The following is a 16,478-nucleotide window of genomic DNA, read 5'->3' as shown; positions in this document are numbered from 1 at the left end:
AGTGGTTCTATTCCATACAAACAAGCAAACTCCCCGAATAAGAAAAGCAAGGAAGAGGAGGAATATTAATAACTGTGATTCAATATAAACTATGAGTTTTAGTAATTTATTAAAATATTTTTATGTGCTTCTTTTAAAAATACATAAATGGGCACAGGTGGTATTTATTTGGTCTTAGATTAGTTCGATAAGGGTTAGCATTCTGAAATTCAAACAAACAACAAAAAAACTTCATACACAGGATCAAACATGTTGATTCCTACCTTCCCTCCCCCACCTCTCGCTTTTCGCATCTGAAAATGGTTAGTACGAAAAGAATAACTAGCTGGTGAGCCTTTCCAAACACCAAAAGACAGGACCCATATATTATATTTGGTTAACGCTCATGGACAGAAGTTTTCGTATTTTTTCTTTAATCGCAAGAAGTTCTGTTCTACAGCGTCATTCCCCAAATTTTTGTAAAAGGTTAAGTTTCTGATCATTCCCAGTCCCACACAAAGCCTCTCAGCACAGTGCCTGTAAGTGATGGCTCATCACCTGCAAAAACAAATGTTGCATCGTTTAGCTCCGCAAACAAAACCTGGAAGAGTCAAAAGATGAGATTTTTGAATACCTGGAGACAAGCTTTTCTTTCCTTAGGATGGACACTTACAAAGATACTCAAGCCTGGATCTAAACAGGAACATGCCTGTGCCCTTCACAAAACACCAGCCTCAATTCGGGTCCAAGAGGGAAGAGACAATCCAGGAATTGACCTTCTCAAGTCCCAGACACCAACCAGATCTGCCTGAGGCCACAGGAAGCAGGAGGGTGTGTGCCCGGAGTCTGCACGGTGGGATGGTGGGGTGGTATTTGCTATTATAACCCACCAAAACACTTCCCAGAGGGGAGGGGGGAGAAATTAAACTCTTTTTTCTCATGTAAATGGAGGACCCATGCACTCCAATTGGTATTCCACTAGTGCCATTTCTAAGATTTCAGTCTCTGATATATTTATTAATAAATAAATCACCCCGCGATTTTCTTTCCTGCACAGTCCGCCTCTTTTCCATGCCTACTGGGAATCCGTATGCTTGTTGATTCGAGTGAATTAAAAATGGCACCAAGAAAAAGGAGCAAGGGCTATTTAACAACGTATTTCCTTGTGTCTCAAGTCCGCGCAGTTGCACAGAACCTCGTTCCTTGTCACTCCGCTGTTAAGAACAGCAGGCCACAGCCATTCAGGCTGCCCCATCAACTGTGAGTTTTAATTTGAGCCACTTTCACATTAAAAAAAAGAAAAAGAATCTTACTTTTTCCGCCAACCCATCTTCACCCCGTGTTGCACCACCTAAAGCTTTCAGGCGATGCTCTACTCCGGATCAAGCCAAGCATATCAAGGGTGCCTGTAACACTCACAGGCTAATGAACAATGCACAAAAACAAAAGGAACAGCAAGACTCCTATTATCTGATCTTCCGTAAAACACAAAAAACGGGCTGCTCTGGTGCAGAGGAAGTGCCAGGAAGCCTGCAGGTGTGAGCCGGTTAAAAGAAAAGGCTTGGGCTAAATAGATTCTTTGACTGTCACGGATTAGACTCATGGCCCGAGTGGTAACACACATCTTTTCCTTTAATTTACAAAATTTTCTCACGCGTCTGCAAGAGTTCACCCCATCAGGGGCTTTCGGAGGCCATTGAAACGTCTTAAGTTTTAATTAAGTTGGAGTTGTCAGAAGAAAGCCTTTTTGGCACAGAGTCAGGGTCATTAATTACTGCTATCTTTGTTTCTTTCTGTAAAGAGAATTCTGATGACTTGTTGGGTTCCTTACCCGGCCTACATTTTCCACCCTGCAGTTCCCATTCAGTTCCAAGTGGGACTTGATTAAGCAGTTTACCAATTACTTCCATCAGTGTTAGGTACAAAGCATTTACACAATCTTAAATCTTTAAAAAAGAAAAAAAAGCATTTCTCATTAGTGGTTTAGGGAACAGTATTAATAACAAATTCATCTAGTAAGTGATCAAGCAGCTGGATTCTTGCATGAGTTTTTGCATTTAAATATAAATATTCTCACATTTTTCACATCATTATCTATTCAACCCCCCTATTCATATTCTCACAGCCTGTGACTTTGCCTTTTTAGGCAATGCTAATCAATTTTAAAATTATTTACTTTACCTCATTATACAGAACTCTAGCTGGAAACATCCGATTTTGCCTGCTATCTTTTCAATCAGGCCAATCTTTTTATTGTTTCTAGATAAAACTGGCTGCCACTATCACTGATAATATTTTGTAGATGCAAAGTAGCAAAAGTTTTAGATGGTTTGTTAGTATGCTTCATATACCTCCAAAATAAATTTGTAGCTATTTGGACCAATCTTTTAGAATTGATTTGGACAAATCTTTTAGAATTGATTGTCATATAAAAAAATTTCAAAGTTTTAAAACACTACGCAGACCTAAATACAGGTTATACATATCTAATTACATATGTAAAAGTTAGGAAAATCATATTTCTTTTTAAAAAATCATGAATTTAATTCCTGATATTTATGGGAAAGCATAATATTTTGAAATAATGTGCTTTGAAGAACCTCCTTTAGAGTGTATATTTTGTATGTGTCCCTTAGAAAGATTATGGACTTCCCTGGTGGCTCAGATGGTAAAGAATCTGCCTGCAATGCAGAAGGCTAGGGTTCAGTACCTGGGTCAGGAAGAGCACCTGCAGAAGGGAATCGCTACCCACTCCAGTATTCTTGCCTGGAGAATCCCAGGGATGGAGGAGCCTCCATGGCAGGCTACAGTCTATGCGGTCCAAAAAGTCAGGCACAGCTGAGCAATCAACACTTAGAAAGATTATGCATAATTTGTTATTCTTCCCTTTCACAGAAAAAAAATAGCAAAAGACTTTAAGATTCAGAAGTGAGAATGAAACTGAATAACTCATTCTCTCAGAAATCAGGAAACCTATAAAATGGAGTAAATGTGAATCAAGAAAGATGTATTTCTATTCGCTGATATGGCTAGAATTAGTGTTTGAACTTAGCAACATCTATTTTAAAATCTGAATGAAATGGGTGGGAAAAGATTTACAAACCTGGGAAAATTCAATTACCAGAATCACCCAGTTCTTCTTGATGAACCTATGATACCACTTTATTTTTTTTCCAGTAATCTCATCATCACCTGCCATGATTAACAATAACAAACGTGTTACCACCAAATATGTGCCATTTCAGACCCCGAGCTCTGAATGCCATAATAACACTCATCACTATAATGATAATAACTCATCATTATCTGATGATTCTCAGATGAGAAACTTCTGAGCCCAGAATTTGGACTAGGTTTCAGCATAGGGAAAGCCAAAACAACCAATGCTTTCATTCATTCGGGTCCAAAAATGGGTTGCTTTGGAAGGGATAGGAAAATTCCTGGTTTGACTGAATAGCTGATGCTGTCATGTCTTACAGATAAAACTTTTTTTTTTTTTTGCCATTATACTCTTACTTATTAAGCCTGAAATGATGCACCTGGAAAAGAAAAAAAAGAGGGGTATAATTTTCCTCTAGTCCTCAATAAAAGTTCTAAATGTCATTTCTAATCCATAGCAAAAGATATAAATTCAGAAGTATAGATGAAATAAATTAGATCATCAAATGTAACTACTTGGTTCATTTTTTAAAAATCCAAGTTTTCTAAAAAGTAGTGAAGTAATAGTCTTACATAGATAATTTCAAAGCCAAATATTAAAGTGAAATTCATCTTCCAGGGTTAAACAGTTACAGAGTATACAGAATATGAAGGTTCCATTCTCCCACTCATTGTTTACACATCTTTTGTATCACCCCAGAGACCATGAGTTATAAGACTATGTTTTTCACCTTTAAACCACTTGTAAAAGTGTGAGAATTAAGTAAGCACTTAAGATTTGAATCAATGTAAACAACGATATATATGATAGATAAATCTTAAACTCAGAACTGAATTAACTTGCTAAATATAAGTATAGAAAAAGTATATTATTTACAGATTTAGATAATAATTCTGGGACATATAACCTCATCTAATAACGTTATGAACCAATTCAGCCCACCCCTGGTTTATCTGAATCTGGAGACCTGGGTTTGATCCTTGGGTGGGGGAAGACCCCATGGGGAAGGGACTAGCAACCCACTCCAGTACTGCCTGGCAAATCCCATGGACAGAGGAGCCTGGTGGGCTACAGTCCCTGGGATTGCAAGGAGTCGGACACAACTGAGTGACTACACTTTCTTTCTTTCATCTGACTCTAGTCTGGATATAGTATTTCTAAATATGGCTCTTTCCTATATTAAACTTTTTCTGGGTTGTCTGAGTGAATGTGAAATAGTTAGTTATGTGGAGTTTGGAAAGTTAATGGGATCCACTTTTTAATCATGCTCAGTTCCACAAACACTGGGTGTGTGCACCATGGCAAGCATTGGACCAGGTATTAAAGATGCAGAGGAGGCTCCGTATTTCCTTAGGAAGCTCATGGCCTCAGAGAAACAAAATGAACCACCACAGCCTGGTGCAGTAAGGTGTCTCTCTGGGGAGAAACAGATTTCGCAGTAGGTGAAAGGTGGCACTGGCAGGTCCACCCACGATTAGCCTTGTAGACAGCAGGTGGAAGGGCAGCCGAGGCAGATGAAGCGATATGTGTGTCATGCCTAGAGGTAACAGAAAATGGGGCACATTTGATGCACTTAAGGAAGTGGCCAGAGAGGTACATTTGGACAGAATGTGAAGTACATGGTATGGCACGCTGAGACTGGACTCAGAACTGAATGACCTGGGGAGTCACTGGAAGATGTTAACTGGGAACAAGATGGGCTTAGTCTTTTTGCCCATGCAGCATATGGGATCTTCCCCTCAAAGAGGGATCGAATCCCATGCCCCCTGCATTGGCAGCATGGAGTCTTAACTACTGGAGCGCCAGGGAAATCTGAGATGGGCTTAGTCTTCATGCTTCAGAAAGACCAGTGCAGCCTCCGCAGATGGGGTGAGCAGTCTGGCTGTATGTCCCTTAAAACAGCAGGGAAGTAGTGACATAGCTCATCACTGTTCCTCCACTTGGCCACTAGCTTTTGCCCTAATTCTCCTGAGGTTTCTTCTCAGTCTCCCTTACCCAACATTAATGTATTTGTGCCCCCTAGAGTTTAGTACTCATATTCAGGTGACTCCCGGATTTCAATCGCTAACCCAGATCTCTTTTCTGGGATCTAAATTCATTTCGTATGAATACCATCTTGGCATACCCCTTTGGATGTCTCACAGCAACCAAAACTCAAAAACTACAATGCTAAATGGATTCTCCATTTTAATTTGTCACCTGCTCTTTCCCATACTAACTTCTGTCGGGTCCTTTTTTATATACTAGGTACCATTCTAAATCGCTTATGTATGTTCTTTGATCCAATCCCCACAATACGGCCTCCTACAGAGTAGGTGGGGCTTCCCAAGGTGGCTCAGTGGTAAAGAATCTACCTGCCAATGCAGGAGACTCAAGAGACGTGGGTTCAGTCCCTGGGTAGAGAAGATCCCCTGGAGAAGGAAATGGCAACCCACTCCAGTATTCTTGCCTGGGAAATTGCAGAGCCTAGCAGAGCCTAGCAGGCTGAAGTTTATGGGGTTGTAAACAGTCAGACATGACTGAGCACACACACATGCACAGAGTAGGTACTAATCTTATCCTACATTGTAGAGACACAGAAATTGAGGCAAATAGAAGTTAATTGGTTTGCCCAAGGTCATCATTTGCCCAATGTTATAATGTCAGTGTGGAGAAGGCAATGGCATCCCACTCCAGTACTCCTGCCTGGAAAATCCCATGGACAGAGGACCCTGGTAGGCTGCAGGGGTCACTGCATGGGGTCGCTAAGAGTCAGATACAACTGCGCAACTTCACTTTCACTTTCATGCATTGGAGAAGGAAATGGCAGCCCATTCCAGTGTTCTTGCCTGGAGAATCCCAGGGACAGGTGGGCTGCCGTCTCTGGGGTTGCAGAGTCGGACACGACTGAAGCGACTTAGCAGCAGCATAATGTCAGTGAGAGAGGCAGTCAGGCTGAACACCTGTACTCTTCACTATGACACCATATTCCTTCCCCAACCATTTCTGTTAGTGGCACCTCGAATTCAACCAGGGACTCATTCCAGAAATCTGGAAGTAATTTTTGATGCTTCTTCTCCCTTACCACCTGCATCTAAGCACCTTCCTAAATATACCTATTTCTCCATCTATCAAATTTCCTGCCTGTTCCATCTCAGGCTATCAACTCTTATCCCTTCTATTCAGTTCAGACAGTAACCATGGTACCTTGAAACAGCAATCTGATTCTGATTCATTCACTCAACAACTTATAAGACATCTTTGTTATGTGTCATGCACTGTTCTAAGTGCTGCAATTGCAGCAGTGAATAAAACAAGTCCCTGCCCTCACAGAGCCTAAAGTCAAGAATCTAAAAAGAAACAAAACAAACAAGTAAATATATACATTCAGGTAATGATTGGAGCTGTGAAGGAAAACAAAACAGGATAGTGTAAGCGGAGTGGGTAGGAATGGTGGAAGAAAATATTGGAGAAGCTAACCTGATAAATTCACACATCAAAGTAACCTCCTTCAGTGGTTTTCCTTTACTTTTATGATAAAACCTAAAATCATTAACACGATTCTAAGGTGACCATATGGCTGGGCCTTCCCCTATCTCTTCCAATTTAACGTCAATTGCCCCTTCATTTAAAAATATTTCAACTTTGAGGATTAAGTATACAGTCCTTATACCGAAGGGCCTGACACAGTTTGTTTTTAACCCAACTGGAGCTTTGGTTCATTCATCTTCCTTACTTGTTCACTTTAGTCCAACTATTCCAGTTTCAGATCTTACAAGTAAGGCTCACTGAAAGGGTAAAGCTTCCAGAATTCCCTCTACCTTCAATGCTTTCTTCCCTGTTTCATCTTACTCTCATTCATCCTCTAAGTCACAGCTTTTCAATTTAAGGGCCTTTTCTTTTTCTTAAGAAACCTGCCTGTTTTTCTTCACCTCTTATACTCTGCATTTTTTCTTTAGAACATTTATCCCATTGACAATTAAATAGTAATATCATTGGTTAATACGTGTCTGTCTTCTCCACCAGATTGAAGCTTCTTGGTGGTATGGAATGACTCTTATGCATTGTTTGATTTCCAGTACCTGAATAATGCCCAGTACATAACCATATGCTAAGTAATATGGTCAGAAAGAACAGTGAGGCAGAACTAGTGGCAGGCAAGAGGGAAGCACCCAACAGACTGAAGAGTTAATCAGGACAGAATATTGAATAGATCTTCTTGACTGAATGGCTGAATACAGTGGAGGGCAGTAGAAAGAAGATTAAATGTAACTGCCTGCTTTCTCCCTAGTCTGGGCAAGTGAATGGAACATGCTGCCATGGACAGAGATGGGAGATACAATATAATGACCAGTATGGTGAAAGAGTTATGCTATATTTTAGACTATGAGATGTTTAGAGAGAGATGATTAATTAGAGAAAGATGTGTTTTATAACAATGATATTTTTAACAGAACCTGTCTCAACTCTGGTCCAACAAATCTTCAACAAACTGTGAAAGTGCCAGCAATTCCCATTTTCCTGGCAGAAGGATAGTTTTTAAAATTCATAGTCTTTATTTTGCTTCAATTTTGGGGCAGCAAGCATCAGGTCACTGTACTGAGACAGCAGCAGGAGGCCAAGGTCCACACCCACAGGTTTCTGACTTCACTTCTGATTCTACAAATGGATATGCTATTCAAAAGTAGTTTGGGGGTAAAAAAAAGCATAGAAGACCTAATAAGAGGACAGAAGAAAGTGTAATCTGTGTAAAACATTAAACTTTGGGTTTATTTGGTGTAATTTTTAAGATTCTGGCTCCATGCGCTTTTAGTTAGTACACACTAGTACGTATGATAATGACGTATGCTAATGGGTATTTGCAAATACAATGACATTTCCAAAAACAATGATATCAAGAGACCCTTTGACTCTGAAAGTAGAATCAATCCAAATTGATTCAATGGAAAACTTTTCAAATGCTATACTAATAGACAAAATGATATGCCAGGTATACGAGATGATGTCACAAATACGAAAACAGTTTCATTCTCCTTGTACAAAAGTGATCATGGATTTGGGAAGAGATCACTCTCATTATCCACCTCCCTGGGTTTCCTCACAGTGTTGGACATTGCTGGGCGCTTCTTCTTTCTTGACATACCTTCTTTTGACTTCATTGAAAAGCTAAGTTCTTATTCTTCTGGTTGCTTCTGTTTTGTCTTTTTTGCTGTCTCTTCTTCTTTATCTTAATACAATAGAGATTTTTCACGTGTGCTCTCTCTTTCAACAGCAAATATCTCCTGTTTTATTTCATTTTCTCTCATAGACTAATTTATCTTCTTGCTGCAGATCACTCACAAATCGAGATTCCTAATGACTCCTTCTCCCTAAACACACACCATGCCCCTAGCAGCCCAAAATGCATCTCCTCCTAGGGTTTCTTCCTTTCCCCCAAACTCCACAGTCTACACATGCGTTCATCCTTCTTCCTTTTAAACGTCTCTGTGCCCCTCCTTTGTGCCCTCTGTTTCCGATTATGACACACAAGAGAAACGTGGTGTCATCTCAGACACCTTCTTTCCATTCCTGCCCAGGGCCTCGAGTAAGTTGGAAGTGTTTACCTGTTCTTATACCATCTTCATCCTTATCTTTCTCTCTGCTCCCACTGTCCCTGCCAAAGCTATTTATTTCTCCCTGGAACTATTGTCATCATCCCCTAAATATCCTGCTTGACCTACAATCACAAGATGAACACAGTATCATGGCCTGTGGGTGGTTATTTATTACCATTAGTATTATTTCTATATCATTGTATGCCAATCCTATAATCAAAATCCATCAGTAGAACCCTAGTGTTTATCAGATTCCCAAATCCTTAACATATCATTCAAGATTTCACTTTCCTTTCCTGATTGTTACATTCCTTGCCTTAATGTGCCAGAAAAACTGAACTGTTCACCTTTTTAATTAAATACCTTCAAGCTACTTCCTTATCTATGTGCTGTTTTTCATATTCTTCCTACTTTTTCCATTTTGCTATATGTACATATCCAGATCCCACCCATTATTTAAAGTCCAATCCAAATGTTACCTCAACGATACAGCCACTATGGAGAACAGTATGGAAGTTCCTTACAAAGCTAAAAATAGAGTTATCACATGATCCAGCAATTCCACTCCTGGATATATATCCAGAGAAAACAATTCAGAAAGATACATGCACCTTCAAGTTCATAGCAGCGCTATTTTCAATAGCCAAGACATGGAAGCAACCTAAATGTCCATCAACAGATGAATGGAAAAGAAGATGTGGAACATATATACAGTGGAACATTACTCAGCAGTAAAACAGAATGAAATATGCCGCTTGCAGCGACATGGATGGACCTAGAGATTTTCATATCATTGAAGCAAGTCGGACAGAGAAGGACAAATATCATACGATATCGTTTCTACATGGAATCTAAAAAAAGTATATAAATGAACTTATCTACAAAACAGAAATACATTCACAGGCACAGAAAACAAACAAACTTATGATTACCAAAGTGGAAGGGGGGAGGGTTAAATTAGGAGTTTGGAATTAAAATATGCACACTCCTATATGTAAAATAGATCAACAGGATCTATTTATACAGTAGATCAACAGGAACTACTGTATAGCAAAGAGAAACTTAGTCAATATCTTACAATAACCTATACTGGAAAAAATGCAAAGAAGAATATGTATATAAAACACTGAATCACTTTACTATACCCCTGAAACTAACAGAACATTGTAAATCAACTATATTTCAATAAAAATTAAAAAAACAAAACCAAGTCACCTCAACAAAAAAGACTTTCTTCAAGCAGAAATATCCTGTCCTCCTTTGAACCAAAAAGCATTCTCTCTGAATCCCTCTTCTGGCGTGTAACATTATTTTGCTTTATTACACTTAACGTACACATAGCTTATTTACTCCAACTGTGTGTTCTGCACAGGCTGTCCAGTTCATCTCCACAAAATGTGGTGCTGGGATTCATAATGACCCATGTGCTTCCATTTAGAAAAGTAGTTCACTTTTAACAGCAATATTGCATTTTGGAAGAACAAAGTTCTACAGAGAGTTCAGAGTTCAATTTTGCTCTACCTTTCCCTATCTGTCTTTTAGAAGTTAATCCCTTGAAGGCTTTATTTCTTTTGTAAAGTGTGGATAATGTTATCAGTCTCACATATTTTTAATAAGACTGAGTCAGGCAAACACACAAACCACTCTGTGAAGGTATCTAATAAATGTTGCCTTGCTTCCTCTTCCCAGTTTAAGGTCCTTCCCAAGAAGGCTTTGGTACCCATAAACAGTGATCTTAAAAAACAACAAAGATGTGCTCAGGAACTTCCCTGGGTGGTCCAGTGGTTAAGAATACACCTTCCAGTGCAGGGGACACGGGTTTGATCCCTGGCTGAGGAACTAAGATTCCACATTGGCTGAGGAACTAAGATTCCACATGCCGTGAGGCAACTAAACCTACCCAACACAGCTACTGAGCCCGTGTGTTCCAGACCCCATGTGCCACAACTAGAGAGAGGACTGTTCACCACAACAAAGACCCTACACAGCCAGATTCAAAAAACAAAAATATGTGCTAAGAGAACAAGAGCATGTAAGATTTGGGAATGAAGAAGGCCAGCCAACCAGGAGGACCCAAGATGTGTTTCTTAGTCATTGGGACAAAATTGAGGAAAACACAAAGGTTTATGGAAAGAATTTATCTAACCCCAGAAATGTCAACATAATACAAGTGAACAATCCTAAAGGAAATCAATCCTTTAGGATTATTCATTGGAAGGACTGATGCTGAAGTTGAAGCTCCAATACTTTGGCCACCTGATGCGAATGGCTGACTCGTTAGAAAAGACCCTGATGCTGGGAAAGATTGAAGGCAGGAGAAGAAGGGGACGACAGAGGATGAGATGGTTGGATGGTATCACCAACTCGATGGACATGAGTTTGAGCAAGCTCCAGGAGTTGGTCATGAACAGGCAAGCCTGGTGTACTACAGTCCATGGGGTCATAAAGAGTTGGACACAACTGACAGACTGAACTGAATACAAGTGGTAGGGAAGGGATTGGAACTAAGTTACACTGACTGAATATAAACTGCTGTAAGATGCTTTCATGTCACCTCAGTGAATCCCCATTTTACTGGTGAGGAAACTGAACTCCTATGAAATTAGACACTTCTGTCACCTATCAGTTTATAAAGCTGGGATGCAAGCTTAGGACATGCTGATTCCTAAACTCCCATCTTGTTCACACACACACACACACACACAAACATTGACTCACTCACCCCCTTATGAGAGAAACAGAGAGCAAAACAAGGGAACTCTGATTCTCTGAAAAGTCTGTCTTTCTGCTGGGTTTTGGCTGGGAGTAACTGGGAGGATGCATAAGGAAAAGAAAACTACATTAGTAAAACAGCTGTTTTGGTCCAACAGACTGCTGCAGACTCATTCTTGAGAACGGAAAAGTTCCATTTTCTTGAGAGAATAAATTATTCCTTTCCCTAGCAATCAAATAGCAATAAAAACACCTTTTGGTACATTTGAAAAGAATTTCTAAAGAATTATTATAAAATGTTTCAATAAATCAATATTTAAATAAATTGCTCTCGAAATTTTCTCCTGAGCATTCTTTTACCTGCAAGCCTCCATTCTGTACCAAAAAGATAAAAGGGGAAAAATAATTAGAAATTTTGCTCTTATTTTAAATCCATAGATCCTTGTAAGATCTACAAATCCCACAAAATATTCATTATTGATAAAAGTAATATACATATTCAATATTACCCACAGCCCCTGGCCACAGAATGACAGTGTTCTTATTTTTCAGGCAATGACTGAAACTGGATATTTCCTCAAAGAAAGGTTATTCTTATATTTAAGATGCATATGAGATAAAAATTAAAACTGTGCTTCTATGCCATGCTATACATCACTTTAAATATACAAGTTGCAGTTAAGTGTTGAACAATTGTTAATTCATATGATGACCACACAAAAGTGTTGATTTGATTAAGCTCTCAGTAACCTCCCACCACAAAATCATATTAAAATTATAAAAAAGAAACACTAAAATATTTGTGAGAACCAGAATTAAGACATTAAAGATGCTTCCTAACAAAAATCCGAATTACTTGAATAAAACTTTTGACATCAACTGGCTAAATGATCTATTTTCAACCTGTCCTTTTTAACATTTGTTTCACAAGATTTCTAGAAAATATGGTGGGACTATTATCACATAATGGATCATTTTTCAAACTTCCATCTTATTTGTGTCTTATACTTTTAACACTTTGTGTTCTAGCCATTTAACACTTTATGTCCTAGCCATTCTATCACTAAGGGATACAGGAAACATTAGAAAGATTTCTTGATTTTTTTTGGCTCTTTAACTGTGGTCATGCCATATTTGTGTTATGATATGGATGAAAGCATGGTGCTTCATCTTAGGGCACCGAAGATGAGCAGTATGATCTTAAGGCTTCCCAGGTGGCTCAGTGGTAAAGAATCCACCTACCAAGGCAGGAGACTCAGGTTCAATTCCTGGGTTGGGAAAATCCCTTGGAGAAGGAACTGGCAAACCACTCCAGTATCTTGCCTGGGAAACCCCATGGACAGAGGGCCCTGGAGGGCTATACAGTCCATGGGAGTTGTAAAAGAGTTGGACATGACTTAGTGACTAAACAACAGCAACAATATGATCTTAAGTAAATTATTTAACCACTAAATCTCAGTTTTTTTCTTCTTTTTATTAAGAACTATAATAACTGGCTCATGGGATGGTTTGGAAGATAAAATACCAGGTGTGTGTTACTCCACAGTACTGTGCCTGATAATGCAGCAAGAACAGAATAATCTGTTCTGTTGCACTTTTTGTGGCAGTCTAAATTCTGGTTTTTCAATTCCTTTTAATGCCACAGATATTCAATAACAATATAGGAACACTGACATCATGCCACATATCAAACTGTCAGCGAGTGTTGCTCCCATGTCACCTAGAAGTGATTTCTGCTGCGATTATGTTCTATGGTCATTTATTAGAGAAGGTAAGTTCATTTCATTCAAGATATACGAACCTATACATATAAAATATTAATATTTAAGTAAAACTACATTTCAATATGTATTACCCAAATTACTAAAATAGGAGCAGACGCCAAACTATGCTCTGCAGTGAATTCATTTTAAGAATTTTAGCACATCTAAAATTTTATATACTCAAAAAGTCTTCATATAGAAAAATGTGAGGTTTAGTTAACATTTATAATGACTTTTTAAATTGTAGTTTCTGGGAGAACTTTGTACAAGGATCTATTATTGCATTTAAGTAGTGTCTTAAGGTCTAATTTTTATGGTCTATTAAGCATAACTCTCAAGCACCTTAAACACAACTAAATGAGGTGGAATTACTGTTAACTTGTATTTTAGGTTACCAAGTGCCCAGGCAATTCCAACCAACTATATCCGGAATGGTATTTTATGACAGCTCATGACTTTCTATGTTGAGCTTCCTTGACTTAAAATTTTTACGAGATTGAAAACTGGCCTCCGAGATGGTGACTAAAAGTTGGGTCATTAGTCCTCACCTTTTAAGAAATAATGTCTCAGCAGGCTGTATTTGAACCACTTGAGCTCAAGGAGGTGTTAACAGAGTTGTTAATTAACCCAGGTCTGGAACCTATTGTGAAGAATTCCAGAAAGCTGGAACAATAGTGAGGTACTGCTTAACCCACAGTAGGGAAGAAATGACTTTTGCTTCAATAATACAGTCAAAAACTTTCATAATAAGGATATTAAGTCAAAAAAAGAATGGCAACCTGAAACTAATGGTCAGAAATTAGGGGCGAACTTACATTGCCTTCAAAAAAACCTGCTGGAGTAGAAATGGACAGAGTTGGACAGAGTATCAGTCTTTTTGGAACAATCTCCATCTCTACACATGAATATGAATGCACAGTAAAAGAAACAGCAAAATGGCATCTCTTATATACCCAAGCCTTTGATCAGATCAAGGCTTTGCTTAAATCATCCAAGATTTCAAGAATCCACAAGGATAGAGATTTCGTGGCTTTTCTTGGTAAGCCTCTTCTAATGCTTAATTATCCACTTAGAGTTTGGAAGATCTTAAGGTGAAAATAATCTCAACTTAGTTTCACAGTAAACCTTGCTGGTCTATGGAATCAGAATACTGACTAGCATAAACAAACAGAAACAAGTAAATCAACAAAAAATCTCTCCACTTCTTGGACTAAAGTTACTAAATACTCATTTGGAGTTAGTCACTCAGTCCGGTCTGACTCTTTGCAACCCCATGGACGGTAGCTCACCAGGCTCCTCTGTCCATGGAATTCTCCAGGCAAGAACATTGGAGTGGATAGCCATTCCCCTCTCCAAGGCATCATCCCCTGAGATCTAACCATGTAATGAGAGATAAATGATGAAGATTACAAACATATGAATATAAAGTTTAGATGCTATAATAAAAACATGTAAAAATTAATTTGACTCATAGGCTAAGATGAATCTTTAAATGATAAACCATGCTCATTAGCACTTTTAAACCAGAGAGTTTATAACATGCATAATTATTGCACTTATCCATTGTACTTGGACATACATTTTAAGCAGTTTGAGTAAGTGCTTATAGTCAGTATTTCTTAGAACCAAAATAAATTTTGATTTTTCTTTTTTTACTTTATTTCTTCAATGTGGTCATGTATGGATGTGAGAGTTGGACTGTGAAGAAGGCTGAGCGCCCAAGAATTGATGCTTTTGAACTGTGGTGTTGGAGAAGACTCTTGAGAGTCCCTTGGACTGCAAGGAGATCCAACCAGTCCATTCTGAAGGAGATCAGCCCTGGGATTTCTTTGGAAGGAATGATGCTCAAGCTGAAACTCCAGTACTTTGGCTACCTCATGTGAAGAGTTGACTCATTGGAAAAGACTCTGATGCTGAGAGGGATCGGGGGCAGGAGGAGAAGGGGACGACAGAGGATGAGATGGCTGGATGGCATCACTGACTCGATGGACATGAGTCTGAGTGAACTCCGGGATTTGGTGATGGACAGGGAGGCCTGGTTTGCTGCGTATCATGGGGTCGCAAAGAGTCGGACATGACTGAGCGACTGAACTGAACTGAACTGAATGGTCAAATATGATAGTTAAGAGTTTTACCTAGAAACAAGTTTATTTGCAAACCACCATAGGGTTGCAAAGAGTTTGACATAACTGAAGCAACTTAGCATGCATGTAGACATGTACCAGTAAATCACACTCTCAATTTCATTCATCAGTGTTAATGGTTCTGCAAACACCTACCACTCCCACCCAAGGTTCTCACTGCTGAACAGTCTCAGGTACTAGAAACTCTGAGCCAAAGGTTAGGAACTGCCTAGTAATGGCAGGTAGGAATTACATGAGGTGGAGTGGCAGAAGAGCCCCTATATTTTTTATTTTTGGCTGCATGTGGGATCTTAGTTCCTGGACTATGAATTGAATCCTAGACCCCTGCACTGGAGGCATGGAGTCTTAATCACTGGACCACAGAGAAGTTCCAAAGGAAACTCCCACATTAAAGATAGGAAACCCTAGACCCTGGTAAGAGAAGATGGCACAGAAGGAAGAGGAAATAGAATGGCTGTCCATCTTCAACATCTGGATGTCTGCAGGGGACACAAACTGTGAGAAAAAGGGGTTTAATAAAGACGAGAAAGATAGAAAGAAGACCCATGAGAAACTCTCTGGTCTAACACCGCTTGAGCAGAAAAGTTTCAAGGATAGATTTTGTGTAATATTATTTCCAGGGAAAGAATAATGTCCCTTTGAGGAGTCTGGGATTAACATATACACACTAGCATATGCAAAATAAATAACCAACAAGGACCTACTGTATAGCACAAGGAACTATCTCAATGTTCTATAATAACTGTAAGGGAAAAAATATGAAAAAGAATTATATATATATGAATCAATCTGCTGTATACCTGAAACTAACACAACATTGTAAACCAGCTATAATTTAAAAATACATTTTAAAAAATGAAGAAAAATATCCCTTTGCCTTTCAAACATCTCTCTCCTCAAGTTCATTACTATACAGACCTTATTTGGAAGTGGTAATTGCTTTAATTCTGTTGGAGAAGTAGAAGGCTTAAACTTGGATTTATTTGAGCGAATCAATAAACAGATGAAAATGTGTTTTTAGACACAGTATAAAAGATGACTACAAACTGGCATCATCTTGTCGGAAGATTCTAGACTTTCTAGGAAGATAACAAAAAGATGAGACCAGGGATGGTAAATGTAAATTGACTCTATATTTATCTGAGCC

At 38.8% G+C, this 16,478-nt stretch overlaps 1 protein-coding gene across 4 annotated transcripts in view; it reads right to left on the bottom strand.

Annotated features, from left to right (window-relative positions):
- Positions 1 to 16,478, bottom strand: part of ZFHX4 (zinc finger homeobox 4) — a 205,168-nt gene that overhangs the window by 99,792 nt on the left and 88,898 nt on the right. The gene's annotated exons all lie outside the window — the stretch shown is intronic.

Source organism: Bos indicus x Bos taurus, chromosome 14 (genome assembly GCF_003369695.1).
Source record: "Bos indicus x Bos taurus breed Angus x Brahman F1 hybrid chromosome 14, Bos_hybrid_MaternalHap_v2.0, whole genome shotgun sequence".
Taxonomy (NCBI): domain Eukaryota; kingdom Metazoa; phylum Chordata; class Mammalia; order Artiodactyla; family Bovidae; genus Bos; species Bos indicus x Bos taurus.
Note: the sequence above shows the minus strand (reverse complement) of the source record. Positions and strands in the feature narration are given on the sequence as shown.